This window comes from Chiloscyllium punctatum, chromosome 24, assembly GCF_047496795.1.
Source record: "Chiloscyllium punctatum isolate Juve2018m chromosome 24, sChiPun1.3, whole genome shotgun sequence".
NCBI classification, from domain to species: domain Eukaryota; kingdom Metazoa; phylum Chordata; class Chondrichthyes; order Orectolobiformes; family Hemiscylliidae; genus Chiloscyllium; species Chiloscyllium punctatum.
This window is the reverse complement of record NC_092762.1, coordinates 86,583,877-86,596,498: the sequence shown is the minus strand read 5'-3', so window position 1 is coordinate 86,596,498 and position 12,622 is coordinate 86,583,877. Positions and strand designations below refer to the sequence as shown.

Genomic DNA, 12,622 nt, shown 5'->3' with positions numbered 1-12,622 from the left:
GATATTCCCCACCAGCTCCCCCCTCCCCCCCCCCCACCCACCCCGCCCCACCACAGGTCAGTTCAGATTTGGAATGCAGATTTGAGAAAGCCTGGAGCAATCTGGGGTCTGGCAGAAACTTTGAAAACATTGGTGAATTTGCACCTGAAGAGGACTAATTTGCAGGGGTACAGGGTAAAGCTTAGGACACAAGATCCAGTTGGATAGCTCTTTCAAAGAGCTGGCACAGATGGGATGGCCAACACGGCCTCTTTCTGTGCTGCAACCCTCTTGGATTCTACCGCCAAGTCCTGAAAGCCTATAGCATCGGTGACAGAAAAATGTGCATTTTGTCGCATTGTATCACAGAAAGTGGCCATTACCCAGCCACTCATCTTGCTGCTGATTGTACCACCCTTGATGCATCAATCAGCAGCAAGGTGAGCGGCTGGGTAATGGCCACTTTCTGTGACTGGGATTAAGAGAGAAATGTTACCAAGACTCCAGGTGACCTCCCTCTATTCTTCAATATTTAATGGGCGTCTTATTATTCAACCAAACACAAAGTTTCACCCAAACGACACTATCGATAAGACACATAAATCAGGAGCAGGAATAGGCCATTTGGCCTCTGAAGACTGCTCCATCATTTGATAAATTCACGACTGATCTGACTGCAAACTCAACGTACCGGCCTACACCCTTTAACCTTTGACTGTCTTGTTCGTCACAAATCTCGATCTTAAAAATACTCAACGATCCGCCAATGCTCTCTGGGGAAGAGATTTCCATAGACTCTCAATGCACCAAGCCAGAAACAAACCTCATCTTCACCACCCTAAGTCTTAAAGACAAGGGGTCTCTCACTGAAGTCCCTAATTCTAATCTCTCTAAAGAGCAATTTTTACTCACGATAACAATATGTATGCATGTGGCATCTTCACCAGAATAAAATATTAATGAAGCAATCATCGAAAATCTGATGATGTGCCTTACTGCTCCCCGAGACAATACAGGTCGTTCTGCTATAATATGCGTTTTGCTTACATGTATTCACTGTAATGCAATTGACAAATTGAGGACACTCTTTCTAAAGCACGAACTTTTAAAATGTGTGTTGGCTGTAACATTACATTGCCAACACTTTAAGTGCTCTTTCTAAAGTGCAACCTTTCTATAATGTGGGGTTGAACAAGAACACAACCATCGCATTATAGAAGAACTACTTGTATCCACAAAATATAGAGATTGGAGGCTATTCATCCCCTTCCACCTGTTCTAGTTCACTACCATGGCTTATTTACAATTCAATTCCTTGCACTCACCTTTGCACCACGTACCTTAATGTCTTTATTTACAAAACTCTACTGGTGTCATGTTTAAAAACTATAATTAAGCCAGTGTTTTGTGGGAAGAAAATTTCACAAACTGTTATCTTGTGAAAAAAGCATTTCCTGATTTCTCTCATGAAAGGCTGTCTTTCAGTTTAAAGTTTTTTTTCTAAGAATCGGGATTCCCCTAGGAGAGGAAGCAGTTTCTTTTAATCTACCCATCCAACTCTTTCAGAAGAAAACAGAGTTAACGTTTTGAGTCTAGTAACTCTTCAACCAGTTAACTCTGCCTTCTTCCCACAGATGCTACCAGCCCTGCTGAGTTTCTGCTGCAATTTCTGTTCTCGTTTCAGATCTCCAGAATCTGTTTTGTTTTATCCAGAATTCGTTTTATCCATCAAATTCCCTTATCATTTTAAAATACCTCGGTTAAGTCATTGTTCAATCTTTTAAATTTAACACCCAGACACACAATAAATCCCAGCCAGAGTCAGCACTCACCAGGGTTGAGATGGAGGGTGAAGAGGGGAGAAACAGGAAGGAATACACAGTGACTCAAAGACTGACACAAATCAGGATGTTCAACAACACAGAACAGGATCTGCCTGTGGTCAAGCTGCACAGAATGACTTTGCAGTTTTAACAAAACCTGGCTGAAAGAAGGCAGGGCCAATTCACAGAGCAAAAGCACAAATCTCTAAGAACGTTACTCCATTGTGCAAAGCACGTATCTCAAACACTGTCAAACGAAAGGAAAATAGAGCAACAGATGAATAGAACAGTACTTTATAGGACAACAGGCCATTTACCCATTGTGCCTGCACTGGTTCTTGAAACAAGTTACCCCATTCCCTGCTCTTTCCCTAAAACTGTATTATTTTCCCCTTTTCAAGTATTTATTCCATTCCTTTAAAAAATTATTCATTTTCTTTTCAAATATACAGCCTATTCAAAATTCATCCAACACTGGCCACAGGACAAAAGGTTCACCACTTGTACTGCCTGCATTTCTTGAAGCTGTGGCTTTTAAACAGTCCAACATGTTTTAGCTGACTAACTCCACTCAGACTGGTGGAAGGTGCCTCCTCTTTCACACCAGGAATCACAGACTGGATCCTGCACCTGTCAGGATTGGTTCTGAACCAATTGATTGAGACAGCAATAGATGACCATTTGGCCCATTGTGTTTCTGCCATCTCAATGCAGCCTGGAGTCATGCTCCATGAAACACCAACTGCTGTTTCAATGTAAACACACAGAACATGGAGGCCAATGAAACCTCAACACATTACCACAAGTTATTCCCATCTCGAGTGACAGACCTGCGTCCTGAGTACTGTACCCCAGTGTTATACAGTGACAGACCTGTCCCCACCAGTACTGTACCCCAGTGTTATACAGTGACAGACCTGTCCCCACCAGTACTGTACCCCAGTGTTATAGTGACAGACCTGTCCCCACCAGTACTGTACCCCAGTGTTTTACATTGACAGACCTGTCCCCACCAGTACTGTACCCCAGTGTTATACAGTGACAGACCTGTCCCCACCAGTACTGTACCCCAGCATTATACAGTGACTGACCTGTCCCCAGCAGTACCGTACCCCCGTGTTATACAGGGACAGACCTGTCCCCACCAGTACTGTACCCCAGTGTTATACAGTGACAGACCTGTCCCCACCACTACCATACCCCAGTGTTATACAGAGACTGATCTGTCCTCACCAGTACTGTACCCCAGTGTTATACAGGGACAGACCTGTCCCCACCAGTACTGTACCACAGTGTTATACAGTGACAGACCTATCTCCACCAGTACTGTACCCCAGTGTTATACAGTGACAGACCTGTCCCCACCAGTACTGTACCCCAGTGTTAAACAGAGACTGATCTGTCCTCACCAGTACTGTACCCCAGTGTTATACAGTGACAGACCTGTCCCCACCAGTACTGTACCCCAGTGTTATACAGTGACAGACCTGTCCCCACCAGTACTGTACCCCAGCATTATATAGTGACAGACCTGTCCCCACCAATACTGTATTCCAGTGTTACATAGAGACTGACCTTTCCTCACTGGTATATTACCCCAGTGTTTCACTATGGCAGACAGTGGAAGTACTTTGGAATGCTTCTAGAATGTGATGGGTGCTGTCTAAACATGATCCGTTCTTCATTTGAATATATGAATACAGAACTGAAGAAGGGTCAGTGGATCCTGCTGAGTTTTCCAATGATTTCTGTTTTTGTTTCTGAAAACAGAACTTTTTTTTTAATCATTCACCGGTTGAGGGCATCATTAGCTGAGCCAGCATTTTTGGCGTATCCTCTAGATTGCTGTATGCTAACTGTTGAGACCTCAGCTGAAGGATTGTGTACAGTCTGAGCACCACAATCTTGCAAGGATTTGAATAGATTGGACAGAATAAAGAGGTTTACAAGACCAGTCCAACGACAAGAAGGAGCAGTTACATAAACTGATTGGAGAAGATGGCATTATTTTCCTTGGTGAGAAGACGAAGAGGAGATTGGATCGAATATTTCAAAATCATAAGGTTTCTGGACAGAAAGGTAGGAATTGTTCCCATTAAAAAGGATCAAGAGCTACAGGGCACAGCTTTAAAGTGTTTGCAAAAGAAGCAAATGCAAGGTGAGAAAAATTTCTGGAAGTATTTCAGGGGTCTGGGATGCACTGGCTGGAAGACTGGTGGAGGTAAGTTCAATTGAGGCATTCAAGTGGTACTGGATGATTATTTGAATGGACTATCATCCGTTAGTTGCTTTCCTTCCAAGGATGTCCTGGATATGAAAGGAATGCAACAAAGGTTTATCAGACTGATTCCTGAAATGGCAGGACTGACATGATGAAGAGAAACCGGATTGGTTAGGACTGCATTCACTTGCGTTTAGAAGAACGAGGGGGAGATTTCAAAAATCAATAAAATTCTAATCAGACTAAACATGTTAAATGCAGGAAGGATGGTCCCCACCAGGGAGTCTAGAATCAGGATACAGCATAGGCCATTTGGGACAGAGAGGAGGAGAGATTTCTTCACCCAGAGAGCAGAGAGCCTGTAGTATTCTCTGCCACAGAAAGTGGTTGAGGCCAAAACACTGAATGTTTCCAAGGAGGAATTAGATATAGCACTTAGGGTTAAAGGGATCAAAGGACACAGGGTGAAAACTAGAACACGGCATCGAGTTGGATGATCAGCCATTATCATGTTGAATGACAGAGCAGGCTTGAAGGGCCGAATGGCCTACACTTGCTCTACGTTTCTAGGAATAGAACCAAATTTGCTGGATTACAGGGAAAAGCAGGAGAATGGCATTAAGTCAGAATGCTCATTCAGAGAACCAGTTTAGACATAATATAGGAGCAGATTACTACAGATGCTGGGAATCTACTGAACACAACAAATGCTGGTGATCCCAGCAGGTCAGGCAGCATCCGTGGAGAGACGGCAAGCTAACGTTTTGAATCTAGATGACCCTTCATCAGAGCTGATGTGAAGTGTGGAGGGTATAGCATTTATGCAATACATCTCAGTCTAAATGGCTTCCACCTCCAACATAACAATCCTGTGGCTCTGTAATGCTGTTTAGAGTGTTTCACACATCTTATGCTTGCTCACTACTAACGCCCAAAATAAGGAGAAGAACTTAGTTATTCAGCCCTTCAGGCCCGCTCCACTCCAACATAATCCTGGCTGGTGTGTGTTCTGGATTCTACATTTCCATCCAGCCTCAACTCTCCTGCCTGAAAAAGAACCCATCTCCTTCCAACTTTAAAATATTCAATCATTTCGCATGCACCAGCACGCTCCTCTCCACGGCTTTCATTGCCAAATGCTTCCTTACCTCCTTTGTGAAATCTCAAACTCCATATGCCTCAAAACGATTCTGATAAATAGATTTAAGGGCTTCCATGGAAACAATTTCAGTCTAACAGTTCACCATAATTATGCACCTGTTAAGGAGTGTATGAACCTTGGAGCAAAAGCAAAACACAAAAATTCACAAAAATTGCATTTTGATCTCCTTGCCTGAGGAAGGATGACTGGTTATGGAGGGAGTTTTCTTTATTCATTCACAGTTTGAGGGTGTCACTACCTAGTCGAGCATTTAGTGCCCATCCCTAATTGCCCAGAGGGCAGGTGAGAGTCAACCACATTGCTGTGGGTCTGATGTCACATGTAGGCCAGACCAGGTAGGGATGGCAGTTTCCTTCCTCAAAATGACATTAATGAACCAGGCAGGTTTTTCCAACAGCCAACAATGGATTCATAGTCATCATTAAATTCTAAATTCCAGACATGTACTTAATTCAAATTCCACCGTCTGCCATGCAATGAAGATGACTTACCAGACTGATTCCTGGGGTGGTAAGATTTTGTATGAAGTCAGGCTGGATCAGTTAGGACTATATTCACAGGTGTTTGGCATAACTTGGGGTGGTGGGAGGGGCTTGTGCTTGCTGGGGAAGAGAGAGAGAATCTCAGAAACCTATTAAAGTCTAACAAGACTACACAGGCTAAACGCAGGGGATTCCTGATAGCAAGGGGGTCCAGAATCATGGACATAGTCTAAGGATCCGATATAGGGCATTTAAAACCAAGATGGGAAGAAATGTCTTCACCCAGAGAGTGGGGAGCCTGTAAAACTCTCTGCCACAGAAAATTGTTGAGGCCAAAACATTGAATGTTTTCACGGAAGTAGATATAGTTCTTCATTTTAAAAGGGATCAAAGGGAATTGGGGAGAAAGTGGGAACAGGATACTGAGATGGATGAGCAGGCTCAAAGGGCTGAATGGCCTACTCCTGTCCCTGTTTTCTGTGTTTTACCAAAAAGCTGCTGAGGTTCGAAATGGTTAAATATTCAGTCAAATTGCATGGATTGGTCTTTTATTGCCACATTCAGAGAAGGTTATGAAGTAGTCCAATTGAAGTAATGAAAATTTAATAAGTAGCAGATCAAAGCAATAGAGAAAAAATGTTTTATTTCATGGGGAAACCAGAGCACAGGGAAACCCTTTCAAATTGATGCCAGGCCATTCGGGAGTGATGTCAGAGCTCTCCCTCCCAAAACATTACAGCTTGATGGTCAATTTCAAATTTCAAAAGAGATTAATATATATATGTTATAAAAGCAAAATACTGTGGACACCGGAAACCTGAAATGAAAACAAAATGCTAGAAAAACTCAGGTCTGGCAGCATCTATGGAGAGAGAATCAGAATTAATGTTTTTGTGTCCAATAGGTTCCAAATAAGAATCTTTAACTCAGTTTGTCTCTCCTCCTGAATTTCTCTAGCATTTTTCATTTTTCTCATTTGCTGCTTAATCTTGTTACATTTGATTGTAAATAATAAAAGTGAACTAGGAGAAAGGGATCCTTCCATATCCGTCAGAAATTCACCTGCACCTCCACACACATCATTTACTGCATCCGCTGCACCCGATGTGGCCTCCTCTACATTGGGGAGACAGGCCACCTACTTGCGGAACGTTTCAGAGAACACCTCTGGGACACCCGCACCAACCAACCCAACCGCCCCGTGGCTGAACACTTTAACTCCCCCTCCCACTCCGCCAAGGACATGCAGGTCCTTGGCCTCCTCCATCGCCAGACCATGGCAACTCGACGCCTGGAGGAAGAGCGCCTCATCTTCCGCCTAGGAACCCTCCAACCAGAAGGGATGAACACAGATTTCTCCAGCTTCCTCATTTCCCCTCCCCCCACCTTATCTCAGTCCCAACCCTCAGACTCAGCACCGCCTTCCTGACCTGCAATCTTCTTCCCGACCTCTCCACCCCCACCCCCTCTCCAGCCTATCACTCTCACTGTAATCTCCTTCCACCTATCGTATTCCCAACGCCCCTTCCCCAAGTCCCTCCTCCCTACCTTTTATCTTAGCCTGCTTGGCACAACCTCCTCATTCCTGAAGAAGGGCTTATGCCCGAAACATCGATTCTCCTGTTCCTTTGATGCTGCCTGACCTGCTGCGCTTTTCCAGCAACACATTTTTAAAATAATAAAAATGACCAAGTTACACATAACAATCTGAATCATATAGATATTAGTAAAGTCTGCAACAGTAGGAATACTCAACCAAGCCAGATTTCCAATCCCCAAAGATCCATCTTATCAAACTTTTTAAAAAATTCTGTTTGTGGTTGGCTCCTAATGTAGCTTTAAAAAATTTGTAATAAGATAAGTTTCATTGTTTTCAGTGTTTCAAACTAGCATAGCTTGCTCAACGGTTGCCATTTCCTGTAACAGTGTAAGGATAAACTCAGTATTTTATACAATTTTATTGCTGTAGGCCCACACAGCATTCCCAGTGCTGTATTAAAGTTGTGTAAAGTAGGTCAGAAAAGGAGTTTCCTCATTTCGTTTTCCTTGTATGTCTCTAATGTTTCATAAATTACTTATTAAAATAATTTAAAACTAAACTGTTATGGTTAAGAAAAAAAGATTAAGAAACCATGGGTAGATGGAGATAAAATATTCTGTACTTATCATCCAAGATCTAACTGAATGTCACAACATTCTCAAAAAGGTTAGAATGACCATGAATAGGTGATAATACCAAACACATTAACCTCCCAGTAAACTCAGGGTCAATAGTGGGTACAATGGCATTTCCTGTTATTACTGCATTAAACATACACCTGGGCGTCTGGTTTGCCTTCAAGATGAGCTTTCGAACATATATCGATACCATCCCTACAGTCATCACTTACTTTTAACTCTTAACACTGTCTGGCTCCACGTTCACCTCACTACGTTTCCTGCTGAAACCTTCATCCATATCTTTGTTCAACTAGTCAAGCCACAAGGCAACAGTCTTCTGTCCAGCTTCCGAGATTCTACCCTCCATATACTTCAGCTCATCCAAAATATTGATGCACATGTCCTTTCCTCTCATCATGGCCCGTTCACCCATCACTGCTACACTCGTGGACCTACACACACTCCTGGTTAAACAATTTCTTCATTGTAAAGATCATGTTGTTTGCGATTCCCTCTAATACCTAGCTGCACAAAGCTAAGTTCAGGAATTCTTTCTTTAAAGCTCTTTTCCTTTAAGACACTACTTAAAACTGACCTCTTTGTCCAAGGCTTTAATCACATGATTGAACAGCTGAGGTGACATGGCACATCCCCCAATCTACCATTACCAACAAGCCAGAGGATCAACTTTGGCTCAATGGAGAGTACAGGAGGGCCATGCCAGGAGCAGCACCAGGCAACTTGGCGAAGCTTAAGCACAAGAATACTTACAAGCTAAACAGCCAAAGTAGCAAGTGATAGACAGAGTTACGCAATTCGACACCTAAAGGGTCAGATCTAGGCTCTGAAGTCCCATCACATCCAGTCACGAATGGTGGTGGATAATGAAATAACTCACTGGAGAAAAAGACTCCATAAAAATCTCCAACTTCAGCAATGTGTGTGGGGGAGGAGAAGAAGGCCAACACACCACTGCAAATGATAAGGTTGAGCATTTGCAACAACATTCAGCCAGGGGTACCAAGGCCATTATCTATGTTGGCCTTCTGAGATACCAGATTTCAGCCAATTCAATTCACTCCATACAATATCAAAAAATGTCTGAAGCCATTGGATACTGCAAAGACTATGGGCCCTATCAATATTCCAGCAATAATATCAAAGACATGTGCTCCTGATTTAGCTGCACCCCTGGCCAAGTTATTCCTATACAGTTACAATACTGGCATCTATCCGACAATGTGGAAAATTGTCCAGCTATGTCCTGTCCACAAAAAACAGATCAAATCCAACCCGGCCATTTACCGCCCCATCAATCTAGACTTGGTCATCAGCAAAATGATGAAAGTTGTTGTTGATGATCGTGCTATCAAACAGTGCTTTTCAAAAATAACCTATTCAATGATACTCAGTTGGGTTCTGCCACTTGGCTCCTGATCTCTTACAGGCTTGGGCCATACACAAAAAAGTTGAACTCAACAGGGGAAAATGAGGGTGGCTGCTTTGGGGGAAGCAACATTTGACTGAGTATTGTATCAAGGAGCCCTAGCAAAATTGCAGTCAAGGTGAATCAAGGAGAAACCTCTCTACCAGTTGGGAGTCATACTTGGCAAAGAGAGGCTGAGGTAGTTGTTGGAGATCAATCAACTCCAGGCTATCACTGCAGGAATTCCTCAGGGTAGGTATCATCTAATCAAGATGGCATCGGAGATGTTATGACACCTCTGGAGCAGATGGGACTTGCACCTGGGCCTCCCAGTGTCCAGATGTAGGGACACTACCACTATAATACAAGACACCTTAATTCCTTATGGCAATGCCTAGAATTAATCATGTCCAGTTGCATCATCGAATACCCTCCATCCATCATAAGGTCAGCAGTGGGAATGTTTGCTCATGATTTGCAACTCCTCAAATACTGAAATATCCATGACCTGGAGCACATTCAGGCTTGGGTTGATATGGAGCAAGTAATATTACATCACACAAATGACAGGCACTATGCATCTCCAACAAGAAAGAATCCCACTTTTTATTCAGTGGAATTGCTATCGCTGTATTCTCCACCATTGACATCCTGGGAGTTGCTATTGTCCAGCAATATAATTACTGCAGCTAGAAAAGTGGGTCAGATACCAAGACTCCTGCAGCCAGTAACTCACCACCTGACTCTCCAAAGCTTGTCCGTCTATAAGGTACGAGTCAGAGATGGTGGCATACTCCACACCCACCTGGCTGGGTACGGCTGCAACAACACTCAAGAAGCTTTAACACCTTCCAGGACAAAGCAGCTCACTTGATTAGCACCACATCCACCATCTTCAACATTCACTCTGTCCATCACCAGTGCACAGCAGCTGCAGTGTATATGATCTACAAGATGCTCTGCAGCAACACACCAAGGCTTCTTCCACAACATTGTCCAAACCTGCAATCTCTACTGTCATTAGATTTGAAGGACAAGGGCAGCAAATACATAGAATCATCATGTCCTCCAATCACTCACTATCCTAAGCTGAAACCGTTTTGCCCTTCTCCCACGGTCACTGGGTCAAAATTCCACAACCACCTCCCTAACGGCAATGTGATTATACAAATATCACATGGTCTACAGGGTTCAAGAAGGCTCCTTACCAGCACCTTCTCAACTACAATTAGAATAGACAATAAATGCTGGCCCAGTCAGAGACACTGTCATCCTGTGAATAAAATGAATCCAACTTGTGAATATACCAAGAGTTAGTGAATTGCTGTACAATGCTGGATGATTGACATTATTCCACTGTTAGAAAACAGGTCTTGGTATCACCTATCCCAAGATTTTCAAGAATTTGTCATGTATTCAAAGTAAATACGAATTAACCCCGAAATAGAAACTTCTGGTTGATATTTCATAGCTTCACGGTTTTGCTAATGAGAGTTATATCACTTATTCTCAGAAGTCCAGAAAGGGAACAATTGAAATTGTGGAGTCTTACTCAGGCAAATAGGAAACTGCTCCTGAATAACTTCAATTTTTTTGTTTTCAAGAATTATTTTCCCCTCTGTTTCAAATATTTCTCTCTCTCTATTTCTTTTTCTGTATCTATGTTGACTCTAATTCAGCTGATTTCCTTCTCTATCATTCCTTTCCCTCAATCCTTGTGTTTCGTGACTTGGGAGAGACACTAGCAGTCCCTGTGGTTGACCAGGATCCCAGTCTTTCCACTGTCACATCTTCAAGTTATGCTGCAGAATTTGAGTTGAAGAATTGATTATGAAAATCCAATTCATAAACTGACCAGCTCCAGCAATGTCCTGGTCATTGTTAGATTTCCATATATTAACGAATTTTAAAATAACAAATGGTCAACACGGTCCTTCATGAACTGTGTCATCTCCAGCATCAACATTAACAGTTATTGAAGTAAACTACCCCCATAATTCATATTCTAAGGTTCAGTTTACCCTCTTCACTGTCTTTTTATTTTGTTTATTTTTATCAGATTCAGTCTTTGTGAAGCACCTGGGAATTTTTCTACTTCAAAAAAAATACTAAATCAAGATAAGCTCTCATTTTAGTAAATTCCTATAGATCTTCTCTGGAATCCCAGAATTACTTAAGGTTTTGAGAGAGGAGGGCACAAGATTTGCATTGTTGCAGCATTTTTCAGAATCTCTGTGCATCCCTACAAGTCGTACAGTCAACCAAGTATCATTCAAAGTGTGGTCATGATTGTAAAGTAATTTGCACACCGCAAGATCTCACAAACTGCAATTAAATAAATGACCAAGTAATCTGTTTTAGTGACATTGATTGAGGGAAAACTCCCAAGTTATTTTCCAAAACGGTCACAGAATCTTTCACAAACAATCTGTGAAAACAATCTAAAAACCTACAGCTCCAACAGCGCACCACCACCCCGCTGCTGCTCTTGGAGGTGTTCAGCCTTGATTACACAGATCAGGTCTTCAGAGTGAGAGCTGAACCCATAAAAGATCTGACTTAAAGCTAGAAGGATTGCCCAAAGAAAAATGGCTGGTAAACTTGAATTGCAGCCAATGTAGGGGATCCACTGCAGATCAGGAATGATGATGATGATAATAGAGGAGGAGGAGGAGGAGAATAGGCGATGGAGGGGATGCAGCAGAATCTTTAACCCCTAAACTGGGTGAGGCCGCATTTGGCATTTGACAAAAACTAATAGGCTCAGACTGAAAGTTTCTATGGCAACTACAGCCAAGGCAGAGCTCACCCCACCTGGTAACCATGACAACAACCTTCCCCCGCCCCGCCCTCACCGTCTGGGGCACATCATCACCAAACCCCGATAATGAAAGAACAAATAGTCCAAGAACGAAAAAGTTTAAAGACTGAAGGTCTTTAATCAGAGGTAGAATTACTCACGGACTCAATGCACCTCACTCCAGCAGCTGACTCTCTGTCATTGGCGCCTCTTGATGACGACAAGAACCTATCTATTCAGGTGCCTGTGTGCTGAGTGCAGTTCATTAAAGCAGGGCCCCTTTTTCCCCAATATTTGTGACAACAATTTATCTTGTGCTTCGCTGTGGATTGGAAGGGTGGCTGCAGAGGCGGCGGACAATTTGGGGTCCTCAAGGATCTCGCTCCCTGTATGGAAGGCGGGCGTCCGCGGCCATCTTTGTGAGGGGCCCATGGCGGAAGGAAGCGACAATGTTGAGTGAATGGTGACCATAGTTGTAAGTGGCAGATAACACTGGAAGAGTCCTCCGCTTTTACTCCACCTTTGTGAGGGGCAGGTGGTTTAAGGAACCGGTCATGTTAGTTGAATAG

General features: G+C 43.0%; 1 protein-coding gene across 2 annotated transcripts in view; it reads right to left on the bottom strand.

Moving 5' to 3' along the window:
• The window catches only part of ccdc124 (coiled-coil domain containing 124), a 29,500-nt gene extending 17,157 nt beyond the window's left edge, over positions 1-12,343 (bottom strand). Inside the window, exon 1 of one of the 2 annotated variants that reach the window (XM_072594410.1) lies at positions 12,215-12,343. The gene's annotated coding sequence lies outside the window, so the exon portion shown is untranslated. Of the gene's footprint in view, positions 1-5,676; positions 5,788-12,214 lie in introns of those variants that run through there. The other variant, XM_072594411.1, reaches the window with a different exon arrangement.
• Positions 12,344-12,622: the final 279 nt, after the last annotated feature.